Source organism: Myodes glareolus, chromosome 4 (genome assembly GCF_982192425.1).
Source record: "Myodes glareolus chromosome 4, mMyoGla1.1, whole genome shotgun sequence".
In the NCBI taxonomy this organism is placed as follows: Eukaryota; Metazoa; Chordata; class Mammalia; order Rodentia; family Cricetidae; genus Myodes; species Myodes glareolus.
In genome coordinates, this window is record NC_142029.1 from 117,167,307 (window position 1) to 117,183,976 (window position 16,670).

The 16,670-nt window shown below is 45.4% G+C and overlaps 1 long non-coding RNA gene and 1 other non-coding gene across 5 annotated transcripts; one reads left to right on the forward strand and one right to left on the reverse strand.

Annotated features, from left to right (window-relative positions):
- Window positions 1–405: 405 nt before the first annotated feature.
- On the forward strand, window positions 406–15,825 carry LOC148122441 (uncharacterized). Of its 4 annotated transcripts, none has more exons than XR_015737767.1 (5): window positions 406–624; window positions 3,643–4,185; window positions 9,629–9,684; window positions 10,022–10,167; window positions 12,481–14,304. It is a non-coding gene; the product is annotated as an uncharacterized LOC148122441 (long non-coding RNA). The 4 variants fall into 4 exon arrangements; XR_015737768.1 differs by lacking the exon at window positions 9,629–9,684 and having other exon boundaries at window positions 412–624; window positions 12,481–12,910; window positions 13,219–15,825; XR_015737766.1 differs by lacking the exon at window positions 9,629–9,684 and having other exon boundaries at window positions 411–624.
- LOC125400944 (U6 spliceosomal RNA) lies at window positions 14,368–14,473 on the reverse strand. Its single transcript, XR_007232150.1, has one exon. It is a non-coding gene; the product is annotated as a U6 spliceosomal RNA (small nuclear RNA).
- Window positions 15,826–16,670: the final 845 nt, after the last annotated feature.

Here is a 16,670-nt window from a genome sequence, read left to right on the forward strand (position 1 = left end):
CCCCCCAAGCGGCCTGCCCAAGATTCCTGGGCAGCGGGCTCACAGAGCAGCCGCGAGCGGCAGAGCGGTGGCTCATCCCAGACAGGCTGGTCCTGCCATGCAGCCGGGAGAGTCACCCAAGCGGGCGGGTGAGCAGGCAGTGGATAAAAGGCTTACAGTACATAGTTGTTATGAGTCTGTAAGGACAAACAAGTCCAGGAGTATTGGGAGGCAATATTAAATGAAATGATATGAGTTTATGAAAATAAGCCCAGGAATGTTAAGACGCAATATTAAGTGTCACACACAAAATGAAACTAAAAAGCATGAAGCAATGTGTGTAGTGGTGATAAGAGTTTGAGCTGGTGAACAAGTGTGACGTAACTATATGATAAGCAGACATGTGTGTTAATCTAAAAAGAAAACAAGTAATATAGCCACAAATAGTATAAAAACTTGAGGCTCACGACCAGGAGACATTCTCAAAATGACTTGCTAGGCATGCTGTCAGAGTGGTCATAGAGAATCCAACGAACCAGCAACTTCACAGCTGAGACCGTCCAAGAGCCAGAGAACTAGCTCTTGCCTGCGGATCAAGACTTGCTGATCCAGAGGTCTACATCGAGAGCCACGGACCATTATCAGGTCGTACACACCAATGCCTCAGTAAGATAGGATAGAAGACCTTGCCTAGGACACATAGGAACCCTTGCTGAATGTGTGATGTGATTGAAGGTGTGATGTGATTGATTGACTAGGATTGTTATAAGTTTAATGTTTACTTATATCTGCCATAAGAATAATTAGAGATTTAAATGATTGTTATAGTTTTGATGTTTGCCCATACCTGCTAACAATCGGAGATTTGACTATTGGCATAATAAACTTGTTCCTAGAACAAACACTGTGGTCATCCTGAGTATTTACTTGCAGACCTCTAAGTAAGGGCAGAATGCCCGCTCAGGAATAAGGCTCGCGACAATAGTAAATAGACATAAAGCTAAACATTTATTACTTAAAGGAGAGAAAGAGAGAGACAGAGAGACAGAGAGGAGACACGTGTGTACACGCCAAGAGAGAGAACAGAAAGAAAGATTAAAGATGGCGATGAGAGGTCAGAGGTTGTTGGGAGTGGGCGTGGCTTGTCCCTTAAAGGGACCAGAGATCAAAGGAATAACAGAGGGTATCCCTAGTATGTTTTTTTCTAGAAGTTCTAATGTTTCTGATTTTGTTTTGTTTGGGCTTGGTTTTTCAAGATGGGATTTCTCTGTGTAACAGCCCTAACTGTCCTGGAACTTGCTCTGTAGACCAGGCTGGCCTTGAATTCACAGAGATCTGCCTGCCCATGCCACCGTAGTGCTGGGGTGTTTCCATTTGTAAATGAAGGTCTTTTATCTATTTTAAATTGTTTTTTTTTTTTGTATAAGGGAAAAGATAAGAATCTAATTTCTTTCAGGTAGGAAGCCAATTTGTTACTATTTGTTTTTGTTTTTATTTTTGTTTTCCCCAGTTTTTCTGCTTTGTCAAAAATTAAGTGAGCATTGTTATGCCCAGAGTCAGGACCCCAAAGACCACCAAGAGATCAGCTCCAATGCAAAAACAAAGAGTCTTTTTTTTTTTTAACTATTCCAGCATGCTGGGCCCGACCATCCTACACAAAGGCAAGATGAGGACAACCTGAGAGGGAGGTGGGGCTTCTTTTAAGGTTTACTGAAAGATTGTCTAAGGAAGTTAGGTCATTTTAGATGTGACAAATGACTTAAGCAAGTGGAAATCATATTAGTACATTCTAATTGAGTAGGGCTAGTCAGGGGCTGGTCAGAGCTGCAGTATTCCAATTTTGGACGGGCCTGCGGGCCTGGACAAGTCCCAGCCCTGTCCCAGAGTTGCTGTGGGGCTGGTTCAGGCCTGGCCTACTACTGCCTATACCAGTTCTCCTCCTTGCTGTTGAGGGTGTCGGAAATTGGTTGTCTTTTATGCGTGACTTTTCCTCAGAAACTGATTGCTCGGTCTCAGGAAACAGAAACTGAGGCGCGAGAGACTCTGAGAGAAGACTGAGCAGCCTGTCATGGCATCCGCTCGGTCCTTTCAGGCATAGCTATGGCATTTTATTCTGGGTCCTCCATTGTATTTATTTCCTCCCACTCACTTTATCATTTGAGACCAGATATTGTAATGCCGGCAGCTGGGTTTTACAGTCAACGGTATCTCACGGTTCTGCGGGAATTCTCAGACTGCTTTTTCTGAACCGCATGGACTGTTTCTTCGGGATAAGTTGTAAAACTGCTAAGGTCTGGAGAGGTTTTTGTTTGTTTATTTTATTTTATGTTATTTTTCTGAGACAGGGTATCTCTGTATAACAGATCTGGCTGTCCTGGAACTTGTTTTGTAGACTAGTCTGGCCTTGAACTCACAGAGATCCTCCTGCCTTAATCCCAAATGCTGGGATTAAAGGTGTGCACCATCACCTGGCATTGTTTTTATTTTTTGCAAAAAAGATTATGTGTGTAGTCAGTTTGCCTGCTCCCTGCTTGGGTGCTGGGGAGGAAATCTGGGCCCTGCATATGCTCACCAAACACTGGTCAATTGTTAGAGGAGGTTATTCATGGTTTCTTTCTTAAGTCATTTTATCTAACAATATTTTCTAGGAATATGTCTGTGATTTTCCTTTAGATAGATTTCTTTCAGATAGGGTGTCATGGGGATCACACTGCTCTTGAAGTCACTAAGAACCAGAGCCTGACTTTGAGCTCTATCTTCTGCCTCTGCTTCTTGAGTGCTGAGGCACCACCGGGCTGTGTCTTCCATTTGGAAATAAAATCATTCCTTAATGAGAAAATGTATATTTGTACATTTATCCAACAAATTCCTTGTTTGGGTTCTGTGTACTGAGGATGCAACCTCCTTTTTCTCACCTCACTACAGGGCAGGAATACGGCCTGCGGCTGTGAGTGTTATTTGTGAGGGGTGGTGGTGGGAGGGCTTCAATGTCGGCACTGCGAGCAGAGCTGAGAGACTGGAAACTCTCATTCCCGTCCTCTAGAGAGCAAGCCGTCTTCCTTTGTAAGAAAGCTGGTTTTAAAATCTTTTTTATCGCAGGTTTACATTGTGAAGGCACCTGCTGCCAATCCCGAGGACCCAGGTTGGGTTCCTGTAGCCAGCACAGTGGAAGGAGAGAAAGGACCCTCGAAATTGTCTTCTCACCTCCACCCTTGTGTTGTAGCATGGGAGTGACCTTTCCCACATACACAAAAACAGTCATAAATAGTTTTACTTTTATTACATCTTATTTATTTTGCTTCATGCATGTATATATGCTTAATGTGTTTAAATCGTATTCACCCCCCTTCATTACCCTCTTTCATTCTCTCCTAGTCCTGCTGAACTCCTTTCTCTTAACTAGTCCTCGTTCTACAACTGTGTGCCTGTGTGTGTGTGTGTGTGTGTGTGTGTGTGTGTGTGTGTGTGTAGAGAGAGAGAGAGAGAGAGAGAGAGTGAGAGGGAGACAGAGAGAGAAAGAGGGAGACAGAGAGAGAAAGAGAGAGACAGATTTAGTGAGTTCCATCAGGGATACTTACAGGAGTACACATGAGGGTTAGTTACAGGCGCTGGGCACCTCCAGTGGCTCCCACTAAAAAGGATGTCTCTCCTGTCTTCCCTCAGTGACCATGAACTGCCTGTAGATCACCAGGCCTTGTGAGTCTCTCCCTGTCTCATGGCAGGATGTTGATAGGACCAGTCATGTGCAATGAAAAGTGTTTTGATATTTGAATGTCACCGCTCTGCGTTGAACCATGGAAACTGAGTGTTTGGCCAGAGCTGACTAAGAGCAACAGGACAGAGGAGGTGTTGGGGTGTAGATGGAACCAAACAATGGTAACAACCTGAGACCACCCACAGGAGTGGAGCCTGCACCCTGAGACCACCCACAGGAGTGGAGGCTGCACCCTGAGACCACCCACAGGAGTGGAGGCTGCACCCTGAGACCACCCACCGGAGTGGAGGCTGTACCCTGAGACCACCCACCGGAGTGGAGGCTGCACCCTGAGACCACCCACCGGAGTGGAGGCTGCACCCTGAGACCACCCACAGGAGTGGAGGCTGCACCCTGAGACCACCCACAGGAGTGGAGGCTGCACCCTGAGACCACCCCCAGGGCAGAGGTTGAGAGGCCACAAAGCTGGCACAGTAGTGCCAGTTACTGAGGTAACTATCGCTGTTCACTGAGAGCAAAGGAGCCTCCCAGGTCCTGTCCTGGGGGGTCACAGGTTAGAGAGATCGGTGATTATAGTCTCCAGATACAACTGGGAGTGTCCCCTTTACTGGAGACTTCAGCACTCTCCACACCCTCTTCCTCCATGCCCATGTGGTCACAGGTCAACACAAGGTACACTCTGTGTCATAGCTCCACAGTTCTGTCTGACCTAGCTTACGCCGTAGTGAAGGAAATGTGTATTATTTCTACACTGTCTTTCAGTATCTCTGACAATAGGATTTTAAACACAAATCCCAATTATTAAAATCCTCCTCCCCCTCCTCCTCCTCCTCTTTCTTTTTGTTTGAGACGTGGTCTCAAGCTGGCTTTGAATGCACCAAGTAATGGCAGGTTACCTTGAACTCTGATCCTCTCTTGTTCACCTCCCATGCACAGTTTGTGTGGTGCTGTGGACCAATCCAGTGCTGCCTGAATACTAGGCAGGGACTAAACCAACTGAGATACTTCTCCAGCCCTAGATCTTCCTGAGTCATAAACACTTTATCCAATTCATTGACTATCAATGCCAAATTTCTTCTATCTGTAAAAATGCTATAGAATGTCTTCATCCAGTAGTTTCCCCACCCCCACCACCCTGTGCTTCAAGATCAAACCTGAGACGTTATACAAGCTAAGAGAGCAAAGTCACTGGGTTGTCTAGTTTTATCTAGAGACATGGTCCCTCTGTGTAACCCCATCTGTCCTGGAACTTGCTGTGTAGACAATGTTATTCTTTTGGGTCTGGTCCCTTTAAGGGCAAGCCACGCCCACTCCCTGCCACTTCTGACCTCCTGGTCGCCATCTTAACTTCTGCTGCTGTCCCTTTCTCTCGGCGCGTGCACACGTGTCTCCTCTGTCTCTATGTTTTTATCTCTCTTTGTCTCTCTATCTCTGTCTCTCTGCCTCTACTTTAAGTAATAAATGTTTAGCTTTATGTTCAGCCTTATGTCTATTTACTCTGCCGTCTGCTCACCCGCCTGCTCTCCGAGCCGCATGGCGGGACCAGCCTGCCACCCTGGAGATCTTGCAGGGACCCGCAGCTGTCCTTGTCGGACTAGCGACTGCTCTGAGAGCCTGCCAGGGAACATGTCAACATTAATATATTTTAAACAACAACAGACCAGACTGGCTCAGAACTCACAAGAGATCTGACTGCTTTGCGCCAATTGCTGAGGTTAAGGAACCACCGGTGTGTGCCACCACACATGGCCATTCCCAATCTATTTTTGGTTATATTCTCCAATATTTCACAAAGAACACTACCTCTTCAGAGACATTCACCAAACCTTCTGTCATAAGAAACAAGAACCAAACCCGACTCCACACCAGAGAGAAAACAGCACTGTTGCCTGGCTGGTCTGCACCATTGCTGTAGAGGCTTGGCGAGAGGCAGTTTCAGGTGTTTTGGTGAAACTCAGGCATCTTGCATTATCACCGGTCTCATGGTTTAGCAAAGCAGGAAGTAGCTGTATTGGATCAGACTGTTCTCTCTATGTATGATGGAGAATATACTGGCTAGTTTTATGTCAACCTGATGTAAGTTACCTGAGAAGAGAGACCCTCAACTGAAAAAAAAATGCTTCCCTAAGATGGGCTGTAGGCAAGCTGTAGGACAGTTTCTCAATTAGAGATGAATGGGGCAGGGCCGTGGTGGGTGGGGCCATCCCTGGGTTTCTGGTTCTGAGTACTACAAGAAAGCAAGCTGAGCTTCCAGTGAGCAGGACCCTTCCATGGCCTCTGCATCAGTCCCTGCCTCCAGATTCTTCTCCTGTTTGAGTTCCTGTCCTGACTTCCTTCAGTGATGAACAGTGATGTGGAAGTGTAAATCCTATAACGCCCTTTCTTCCCCAACTTGCTTTTTGGTCATGGTGTTTCATCTTAGCAATAGAAACCCTAAGACAGAAGGCGATTGCTACATTTCTGGCCACTCACACACACCTGCATTTAGCAAGCTCATACTGGTATCTTGCTTCAGATGGCACTTACATATGTGTAAGTGGGATTTTCTGTAGGACCTCTTTTCTTCCTCCTTGTGGCTGGGTTCTAACAGCTCCCTCAGGGGAGGGGGTGAGAAGGTGTGGAGTCAATAGCATAAATACTGGGAGTCAGGTAAAAGGCAAACAGCAGACTTGTTTATTCAGAGATGGGGAGAGCCTTATATACCCTCCTCCCAGCACCCTCGCTGCTTTCTGGTGAAGATCTTTTCCCATTCTGTAGGCTGTCGTTTTGTCTTATTGACTGTGTCCTTTGCTTTACAGAAGCTTTTCAGTTTCAGCAGGTCCCATTAATTAATTGTTTCTCTCAGTGTCTGCACTGCTGGGGTTATATTTAGGAAGTGGTTCCCTGTGCCAATGCATTCAAGTGTACTTCTCACTTTCTCTTCTATAAGATTCTTTTGAGGTCTTTGATCCATTTGGACTTGAGTTTTGTGCATGGATATAGATATGGATCTATTTTCCTTCTTCTACATGTTGATATCCAGTTATGCCAGCACCATTTTTTAAATATGCTTTCTTTTTTCTATTTTCTATTTTTGTTTCTTTGTCAAAAATCAGGAGTTTGAAGATGTGTGGATTAATATCCAGGTCTTTGATTCTGTTCCATTGGTCCTCCTGTCTGTTCTTGCTAATACCGTGATGTTTTCAGTACTGTAGCTCTGTAGTAGAATTTGAAGTCAGGAATTGCGATGCCTCCAGAGGTTCTTTTATTGTATGGGATTGTTTTGGCTATCCTGGATTTTTTTGCTTTTCCATATGAAGTTGAGTATTGTTCTTTCGAGGTCTGTGAAGAATTTTACTGGGATTTTGATGGGCATTGCATTGAATCTGTAGATTCTATCTACCCAAGAGCATGGGAGATCTTTCCATTTTCTGGTGTCTTCCTTAATTTATTTCTTCAAAGATCTAAAGTTCTTGTCATACAAGTCTTCCACTTGTTTGGTTAGAGTTACTCTGAGATATTTTATGCTATTTGTGGCTATTGTGAATGGTGATGTTTCTCTGATTTATTTTCCAGCCCTTTTATCATCTGTGTACAGAAGGGCTACTGATTTTTTTTTTGAGTTAATCTTGTATCCTGCTATATTACTGAAAGTGTTTATGAGTTGTAGAAGTTCCTTGGTAGAATTTTTGGGGTCTCTTATGTAAACTATCATAAGCAAATAGTGAGAGTTTGACTTCTTTTCCAATTTGTATCCCCCTTGATCTCCTTTTGGTGTCTTATTGCTCTAACTGGGACCTCAAGAACTACATTGAATAGATATGGAGAGAGTGGACAACCTTGACTTGTTCCTGATTTCAGTGGAATAGCTGGGAGTTTCTCTCCATTTAGTTTGGTGTTGGCTGTTTGCTTGCTGTATATTACCTTTATTATGTTTAGGTATGTTCCTTGTAGCCCTGCTCTCCAAGACCTTTATCATGAAGGGATGTTGTATTTTGTCAAAAGCTTCTTCGGCATCTAATGAGATGATCATGTGGTTTTATTTTTCAGTTTTTTTGTGTAGATTTTCATATATTGAACCATCCCTACATCTGTGGGATGAAGCCGACTTGGTCATGGTGGATGATGGTTCTGATGTGTTCTTGAATTCGATTTGCCAGTATTTTATTGAGTATTTTTGCATCAATGTTTATGAGTGAGATTGGTCTGTAATTCTCTTTCTTAGTAATGTCTTTCTGTGGTTTGGGTATTAGGGTAATTGTAGCCTCATAAAAAGAGTTTGGCAATGTTCCTTCTGTTTCTATTGTGTGGAATAATTTGAGGAGTATTGGTATTAATTCTTCTTTGAAAGTCTTGTAGAATTCTGAGCTGAAACCATCTGATCCTGGGCTTTTTTTTTTTTGGTTGGGAGGCTTTTGATGACTGTATCTATTTCTTCAACAGTTATATGTCTGTTTAATTTGCTTTCTGGCCTTGATTTAATTTTGGTAGATGATATTTATGCAGAAAATTGTCCATTTCCTTTAAGTTTTCCAATTTTGTGGAGCACAGGCTTTCAAAATATGACCTGATGTTTCTCTGTATTTCCTCCGTGTCTGTTGCTATGTCCCCCTTTTCATTTCTGATTTTGTTAACTTGGATATTCTCTCTCTGCCTCAGAAAGACAATTATCACATGTACTCACTCATAAGTGGTTTTTAAATATAAAGCAAAGAAAACCAGCCTACAAATCACAATCCCAGAGAACCTAGACAACAATGAGGACCCTAAGAGAGATATACATGACTCTAATCTACATGAAAAGTAGAAAGAGACAAGATCTCCTGAGTAAATTTGGAACATGGGGACCTTGGGAGAGGGTTGAAGGGGAAGGGAGAGGAAGTGGGAGCAGAGAAAAATGTAGAGCTCAATAAAATCAATAAAAAAAATAGCAGAAAAATAAAAGAAGTGCTTGTTCTATCTTCCCTGTCCTCAGCTCCTACCTTGTGAGGAAGTCAGTTTGGTGTGCAGAAAGAATCCAGGACAGAATCCAAGGCAGAACGCAGAGTAAGGTGGAAACTGGTTCAAAGGGAAGCCTGATGCTGGGGTAGAGCCTGCAGCAGTTTCAGTACTTGGGAGGTAGAGGCAGGAGATCAAGAGTCAAGGTCATCTTCGGCAGTATAGTGTGAGGCCAGGCTTGGCTACAGGAAATTCTGTCTTGAAAAAGCAGAAATCAACCAGATTCTCTGAATGTGGCCGGATTCTCTGGATGTGGCTGGCCCGGAGTCTTTCTGAAAAGCCATTGACAATGGCACTGGGACTTGTTTCCTCTGCATATACTGGATTTTGCGGATCCAGTCTGTCTGGACACTCACCTTCCTGGACCTGGAGGGAGGTGGGGAGGAACTTGAACTTCCCACAGGGCAGGAAACCCTGACTGCTCTTAGGGATGGAGAGGGAGGAGGAGAGGAAGTGAGGGGAGTGGGAGGGTGGTGGGAGGAGGGGCGGAAATGAAAACTTTTATAATTTAATAAAATTACTTTAAAAAAAAAGACCTAAGTCAAATCCAAAAAAAAAAAAAAAAAAGAATGCAGAAAGGAGACAGATGCTGCACTGCTTAGGTTTTGTCAGCTTGACACAGGCTGGAGTCATCGGGGAGAGGGGACCTTAACTGAGAAATTGCCACCCTCAGATTGTCCTGGGCTTGTCTGTGGGAGCATTTTTTTTTTTTTTTTGATCAATGATTGATGTGGGCAGACCCAGAGCACTGTGGGTGGGTGGGTGCCACCACGGGGCAGCGGTTGTGAAAGAGAGCAGAATGAGCAAGCAATGAGGATGAGCAAATCAGCCAGCAGCGGGTAACCAGAGCCCTCCAAGGCCTCTGCTTCAGTTCCTCCTCTAGGTTCCTCCCCGATTTCCCTTCATGTTAGACGGTGACAGGGAAGTGTAAGCTAAATCAACCCTTTCCTTCCCTAGGCTGCTGTGGTCAGAACGCTTTATCATAGCAACAGAAATCCGACTAGGTCACTGAGGTGAGCAAGCGCGGCGTTGGAGAAGTTGCGTCAGAAATGGTGACCACTAGTATCAGGGATATTGGACACTGTGAAGGGCACCGTACCACTAAGGGAATGAATTTTTATTTTCAGTTTAATTTGAGTAAACTTGCATTTACAATGTCAAAATTAAACAAATGAGGCCAGACCTGGGGCACATGCCTGAAATCTGAGGCAGGAGGCTGTCTGTGAGTTCAAGGCTAGGTTGGTAGGTTTCCGGTTATCTTGTATAATTGTGCTCCTGCCTCTTAAACAAACAACTTTGAACAAATGTAAGCTAATTCCCCACACGAACAGAGCTCTCCTGTTTTAACAGGGCTACCTTTCAGCTGGACTGCTGCAGAATATCAACCATTACAGTGACGTCCTGCTGTGTTTTAGGAGTAGATGTGTCAAGTCATGTGCACATGTTGCCAGTCTGGTTGGTGTCATCACGATGGCTTAAATGTGACGATTAATACGGTAATGGGGTTATTCAAATGTTTTCAGCAGATGGAACATGCCCCACTGAACCCTGTATGCATTGGTACTTTAAAATCATGTGTGTGTGTGTGTGTGTGTGTGTGTGTGTGTGTGCATGCACGCACATGAGTGCAGGTCCCTTTGTAGGGAAGAGGTATAGGCCATCCTGGAGTTTGGGTGACAGGCAGTTGTGGGCTGCCTGATGCGGATGCTGGGACAGAACTTGGCTCCTTAGCCAGAGTAGCAAGTGCTTGTAACCACTGAGCTCTCTCCAGACCACACGCTTGTGTTTACATGGATACTTTCCAGGTGGGAACAGAATGTAGCCAGCTGCTTCATGCTCCTGCTACTGCTGCTTGGGCTGCCCTAGCCACCATGCCTATCCCAAGAGGGGGTACGGTACTCTCAAACCGTGACACCAAATAAACCCTTCCTCTAAGTTGGCTCTGTTAGCTATTTTGTCTCAGCAAGGAGAAAAGTAACAATACATCCAGACAGCTATCAGCAACTTGATCTTCCCAGTTCTCCTTGAGGGGCATGTTTACCCCCACTTCACAGGTGAATTAGAGACTGGTGCTAAATGCTAACTCAGGGTATCACTTACACTGCAGGAGCTGGACTGAAGTCAGAAACATATACCTGGCTGCAGGGGAGTACTCTGTCCCAAGTTAGAGCGGCCAGATACGGCAGGGGGCATAGGCTGAGCAGGAGGCAGCTAGGCATAGTCCCACACAGAAGAATGGGGAATGGCAGCAGCCGGCGGGGTTGTGGTGCAGGTGCCCTCCTCCCGTCAGCCGGCCTTATCCAGCTACTGAAGCAGGTCACAAGTATTGGCACCGCTCAAGCCCCAGGAACCCCGGGTGGGGAGGTGTAGGCTGGATGACCACAGCAGTCACACAGCTAGGCAAAGGTCGAGTAGGGTTCTGAGGAAGACGGGACACTTACAAGACTGGACAGTTCTGTTCGAAGGCCCTGGGCGCTGAGCCCAAGGCCAGTACTCTCCACGCCCAGCTACAGCCCCAGCCCTGGCGAGGCAGGCCTGCTCCGAGCTCTGCTATGCCCGCCCTTGGACACTATCCAGCAGAGCGGTGACTTGCTAAAGCAAACATCCTGCTTTCTGGAGTAGTCAGAACTGTTGTTTTTGAGAAAGTGTGCAGGAACAGTTGGACCGCCCTCTCTTGCTTCTCCCGCTCTGGGTTCTGAGAGGGCTGGGTGCACATCTCACACTTCTGCAGAGCTGGGTGACCGTGAGAGTGGGTGGTTCTGGCACTCTGGTTCCTCTCTTGCCACACTCCTGTGTCCTTGAGAAAGGGGCTGTGGTTGCACCCGCTCTTCGCCCTTCGGTACAAGGGTTCAGTGGGCCCAGGGAATCCTGGGAAATCACCTTTGCTCCTTTTCTCATCAGTGGGCAGAAAGATTTGGAATGACCATCTTTGTCCTGAATTCACCTGTCAGCAGCTAAAGTTTCTTAGGACTGGGGCTTATAGGGCTAAGAAATGCTTCCTATAGAAAACCGGGCACACAGGCAACTGGGCAGGTGTTGCAACCGGGAACAGTACTCAGCTGCTGTCCTTCCTGTCCCGCTGTTGCTGGTCTCAGACCATTTTGCTGTGCTAAGCAGGGTTTCCTGACCTGGGATAGGTATGTCCTAGCCAACATGGTGGACAGTCCCAACCAAGGAAGGTTTGATCCGTTGATTTGGCTCCTGCAAAATTCAGTCAGGGCCTTGGGGAGTCACACAGTTGGTTGAGTACTTGCCTAGTGTGATAGTTGATTTTAAATGTCAACTTGCCCTAACCTGGAACTCCCTGGGAAGAGAGAGCATTTGGGGAAGTTATTTAGATCAGGGTGGCCTGTGGGCATGCCATGGGGAGGGACTGTCTTGATCACTGATATCAGAAGACCCAGCTGGTATTGGATGGTACCATTCCCTGGGTGTGGGGTTCTGATATAAGAAGATAAGAGAAAGCTAGGCAAGCAGGCAAAGGTGGTGCGAGGGCTTCCATTTTTCCCTGTGGGTGTGATGTGTTATCTGCTTAATTTGCTGCTTTAACTCCAGGCACTGCACACAGTGAGCAGGTGGTGCGTGCCTGTCACTCCAGCACTCAGAAGGAGAGGCCATCCTCAGCTACTGAGCCAGTTTGAGACCCCTAGGATATAAGAGATTTGTGACCCTGTCTCACCCCCACCCCTAGAAAAGAAAATTCACCTTCAATTTGAATATCTGTAACAAACTAATTAGCACTGCCTTCCCCCAAGGTTAGGGATGCATGAAGACGTAACTCAGGCCACATCTATTCATTACACTTGCAGATCTAACCGGAGCAGTAAATGAAGAAAAAGAAATAAAAGAAACACTTATCAAAAAGAAATAGCTGGACGCGGCGATGGTAGAGCTGGAGATTCAAGGCCAGGCACACTGCATGAGACTTTCTCTCAAAAGGGAACAAAAACTAAACCAAACACCGAAAGGGTAGCTTTGCGATTTAATCCGGCACAGAGAACAGGACCACGCTCCCAGCAGGAGGATGCCCCCTTATCTGCTGAGCTGAAGCTGTAAGTGCCGAGGATGCTAAGTTTTGTAAAGTTCTTGAAGACACAGAAATCCTTCTTATACCTTGCTGATGGGAATTTAAAACAGTAGAAACTAGCATTTTGGGCCGTCATTTTGTCTGTTCTTCTTTGAGATAGCATCCCACTTTCTTCACTTGAACTAAGAAACACCGCCTGTGCAGGAGCCTGCGTAAGTGGACGGTGACAGGAGGGAAGGGCGCTGGGAGGGAAGGACAACACAGGAGCTACTTTCCTCATCACTGTGACTGAATACCAACGAGAAAGCAATGCAAGGAGAAAGGGGTCCTTCTGCTCATGGTGTGATGGGCACAGTCTACCATGGATGGGAAGGCGTGGTGGAGGCAGTGTAAGACCGCTGGGCACACTGTGTTCCCAGTCAGGAGAAGGGAGAGGGGATGGTAGTGTCCAACCGGCTTCCTCTTCCCCTCACCCCTGTTTTATTTAGTCTAGGACCCAAATCCAACATGTGTCTCACAGGTGTCTCCAGCTCTAATCCAGTTGGCGATGAGGATTAACCATCACAGACAAACTGTGGATATACTTCAACACTGATGAAACTGGAATCTGTATTGATCGGCAGAAGCAAGTGTCTTAAGAAGTTCAAGAACAGACAAACCAAGTCTGTGGCTTGTGGAAGGCAGGAAGTCATGGTGGTACTGACCAGAGTACACAGGGAGGGCTGAGGGGCAATATGGTACCAACTGAGGATTCTGAGATTGTAGAAAGTGTCCTGTTCTTAGTCTGGCTGCCTGTGTCTGAAAGCACTCACTGGCTGAAACCCACGGAGCTTGCCAGCTATGGTGGCTCAGGCCTATAAACCGGTATTTGGGAGGCTGAGGCAGGAAAATTGCCATAAGTTTAAGGCCAGCCTTGGCTACATAGTGAGGTCCAGGCCAACCTGGGCTACAGGGTAAGACTCCATCTCAAAAGACCCAAAACAATCCATGGATCTGGGATAATGGTGGAACATGGTGTGTGGAGTGCTTGCCCAGCAACAGGAAATCCCTGGGTTCCATCCCTAGCACCACAAAAACCAGGCATGGTAGTGTATACCTATCGTCCCAGAACTCAGGAAGAGAAAGCAGGAAGAACAAAGAGTCAGGGCCAGTCTGGACTACACAAAACCCATTGGAAATAACAAACAATCTATGGGGGTTTATACTTAAAGATTCTGTACTCTAGACCAGTGAGATGGCTCATATGGCATTATCTATCACTTGATATCACTTGATAGCACAATCAAGTATAATTACCTGAGTTCAGTTCCCTGGTACCCACATGGTAGAAGCAGAGAACCAACCTCCCCAAGATATCCTCTGACTTTTACATGTGTGTGCTGTAGCATGCACACACCCACACCCACATAATAAATAAATGAATGAATGAATGAATAAATGTAATATAAAAATTTAAAATATGTTTTAAATTTTAATTTGATGCCAGATAAATTTTATTCAATTATAATATCAGGGTAAATTAAAGTAAGGTGCAATTTGTAAGGGGAAAATTTCATCATTACAGAATACTGATATTGATAGTAAATAATGATTTTTTTTGCTCAAATGGATCTTGTATGAGGACTTTGTTAAAATTAATCTGGTTGTATTTATCTATTTCTTTTTTTTAAAAAATATGGAACACGTCACAATTTGCGTGTCATCCTTGCGCAGGGGCCATGCTGATCTTCTCTGTGTCGTTCCAATTTTAGTATATGTGCTGCCGAAGCGAGCATGTACTTATCTATTTCTTTATTTTTGAGACAGTTTGAGATATTTCTGAGCTCACTATACAGCTCAGGCTGGCCTGGAGTTTGCTATGTAGACTAGGCTGGCCTTGAACCCCCAGACATCCCGCCTGTCTCTGCCTCTTGAGCGATGGTACTAGAGGCATGCCGCTGAGCCTGACCCTGGCTGTATACAGAACATCATGAACTTGTCACTAACCCAGGAAATGCCTGTCACTTCTTTTGGAACGAGGGTGGCATGGTTCCAGTTAGGTTTTTTTTTTTTTTCAAAATATTTTTATGGTTTATCCAACCCCATTCTATGCACATTGGTGTGAAGGTGTCAGACCCCCTGCAACTGGATCTTCAGACAGCTGTGAGCTGCCACGTGGGTGCTGGGAATCGAACCCGGGTCCTCCGGAAGAGCAGTCAGTGCTCTCAACCACTGAGCCATCTCCCCAGCCCTCCAGTTAGGTTTTACTCTCATTTTTGATTCTAAGCTCTTAGTTAGAATATTTGTGTGTGTGTGTGTGTGTGTGTGTGTGTGTGTGTGTGTGTGTGTGTATACACTTGGGAGGTGAAGGCAGGTGGATCTCTGTGACTCTGAGGACAGCCTGGTCTACGTAGCCCAGGATGGCCTGGGCTATGTAGAGAAGACCATGTCTCAATAAAATGATAAAAGTTAAAACCTTAAAAGTTACAGTTGGGGAAGGGTGACCATAAGTTTCTATGGTATTTTATGATGTGAACTTCTCACTTAGGAAGAAACCAAGGTCCTTGGGGAAAACGCTGTTGGTTCTCTAATAAAATGCTGAGGATGCATCGCGGCAATTAGCCAGGGGCTGTAGCAATCCCTGGTGCTCTCACCTGGCTGGGTACTGGCGGCAGACGGAAACTGAGCAGAGTTCTATGTCTGCCTTTCTTTTTTCTTCAAATATTGCCTTAATAATCCCTGCTTGAAAAGCCGATTTAGGGCTGAAAAGACGGCTTAACACTCAAGCGTCTGCTCTTGCAGGGACTGAAATCCTGTTCTCAGCATCACCTCTACAGCTTCAGTTCTGGGGCACTAGTGACCCTTCGGTCCTATGCAAGCATCGCTTTGCCGTGCACACACAGCCATACACACAAGTTAAAAATAGACTAATGGTATCTTTAGATGGCTATTTAGTGAGCAGACACACTTGGAGTACCCAAGGGTTAGAAGAGCTCTACTCCTAAAGATTTGAATGCAGGTTGAGAATAGAGAAAACTCAGAGGATTGGTTGATTCCGTTTATTAATCAGATACTAAGCATCTTATGTGCGAGCGTTCTGCTGATGCCAGAATAAAGCATTGAATAAAACATGCTGTTCCTACCCATATCAAGTTGGATTATCAGAAAATAATTAACTTTAATTCTTATCAATTTTGAGGCAGAGTCTAACCTTGTCCAGGCTGTCCTGGAACTCATTATGGAACCTAGGTGGTCTTTGAGATCACAGCTGTTTTCTGCTCCACCGCCTCAAGTTCTGGGTCATAGGCTTAGTGCCACACCTTGCTTAACAACAACGATAACAAAAAGTCAGCAAGAAAATTGTGCAAACGTTGCAAGGGAGACTGATGATGTGATTCCACCCTCAAAAAGAGGCTCAAAGGTAGCCAGAAATCTCCATGTGATCAGCAAACTTAGTGTGTCCGGTAGACTTCCAGCCGGAACTGTCCGAGGCAGCAGCAGCCAAACCCTCAGTCAGCCTCAGCTGAGCACACAGGACAGCATCCCATTCCTAGAATGACCAGGGCCCTTAGAGCAAAGCTGTTTAAACTTACTGCTAACACACTGGAAATGGTAGAAGGCTGACAAGTTAGACCACAAAAGTCAAGTTTTTCCTAGAGTTCTGATACAGCCTAGGGTCATCCATTGTAATAGAAAAAGCTAAAGGAAGGAATTTTGTTCTTCTAGGTCTATTTATCCTATTTATAAAACAACGGACAGAAAAATACCCACTAAAACAGATCCAAACAATAGTTGTTTTTTAATTTAAAAAGAAGGTATTTATGGCTGGGCACTGGTGGCACATTCCTTTCATCCCAGCACTTGGGAGGCAGAGGAAGGTGGATCTCTGAGTTTGAGGCCAGCCTGGTCTACAGAGCGACTTATAGGTCAGCCAGGGTTATACAGAGAAATCCTGTCTCGAAAAATAAACAAAAAAAAGTACTTATGTATGTA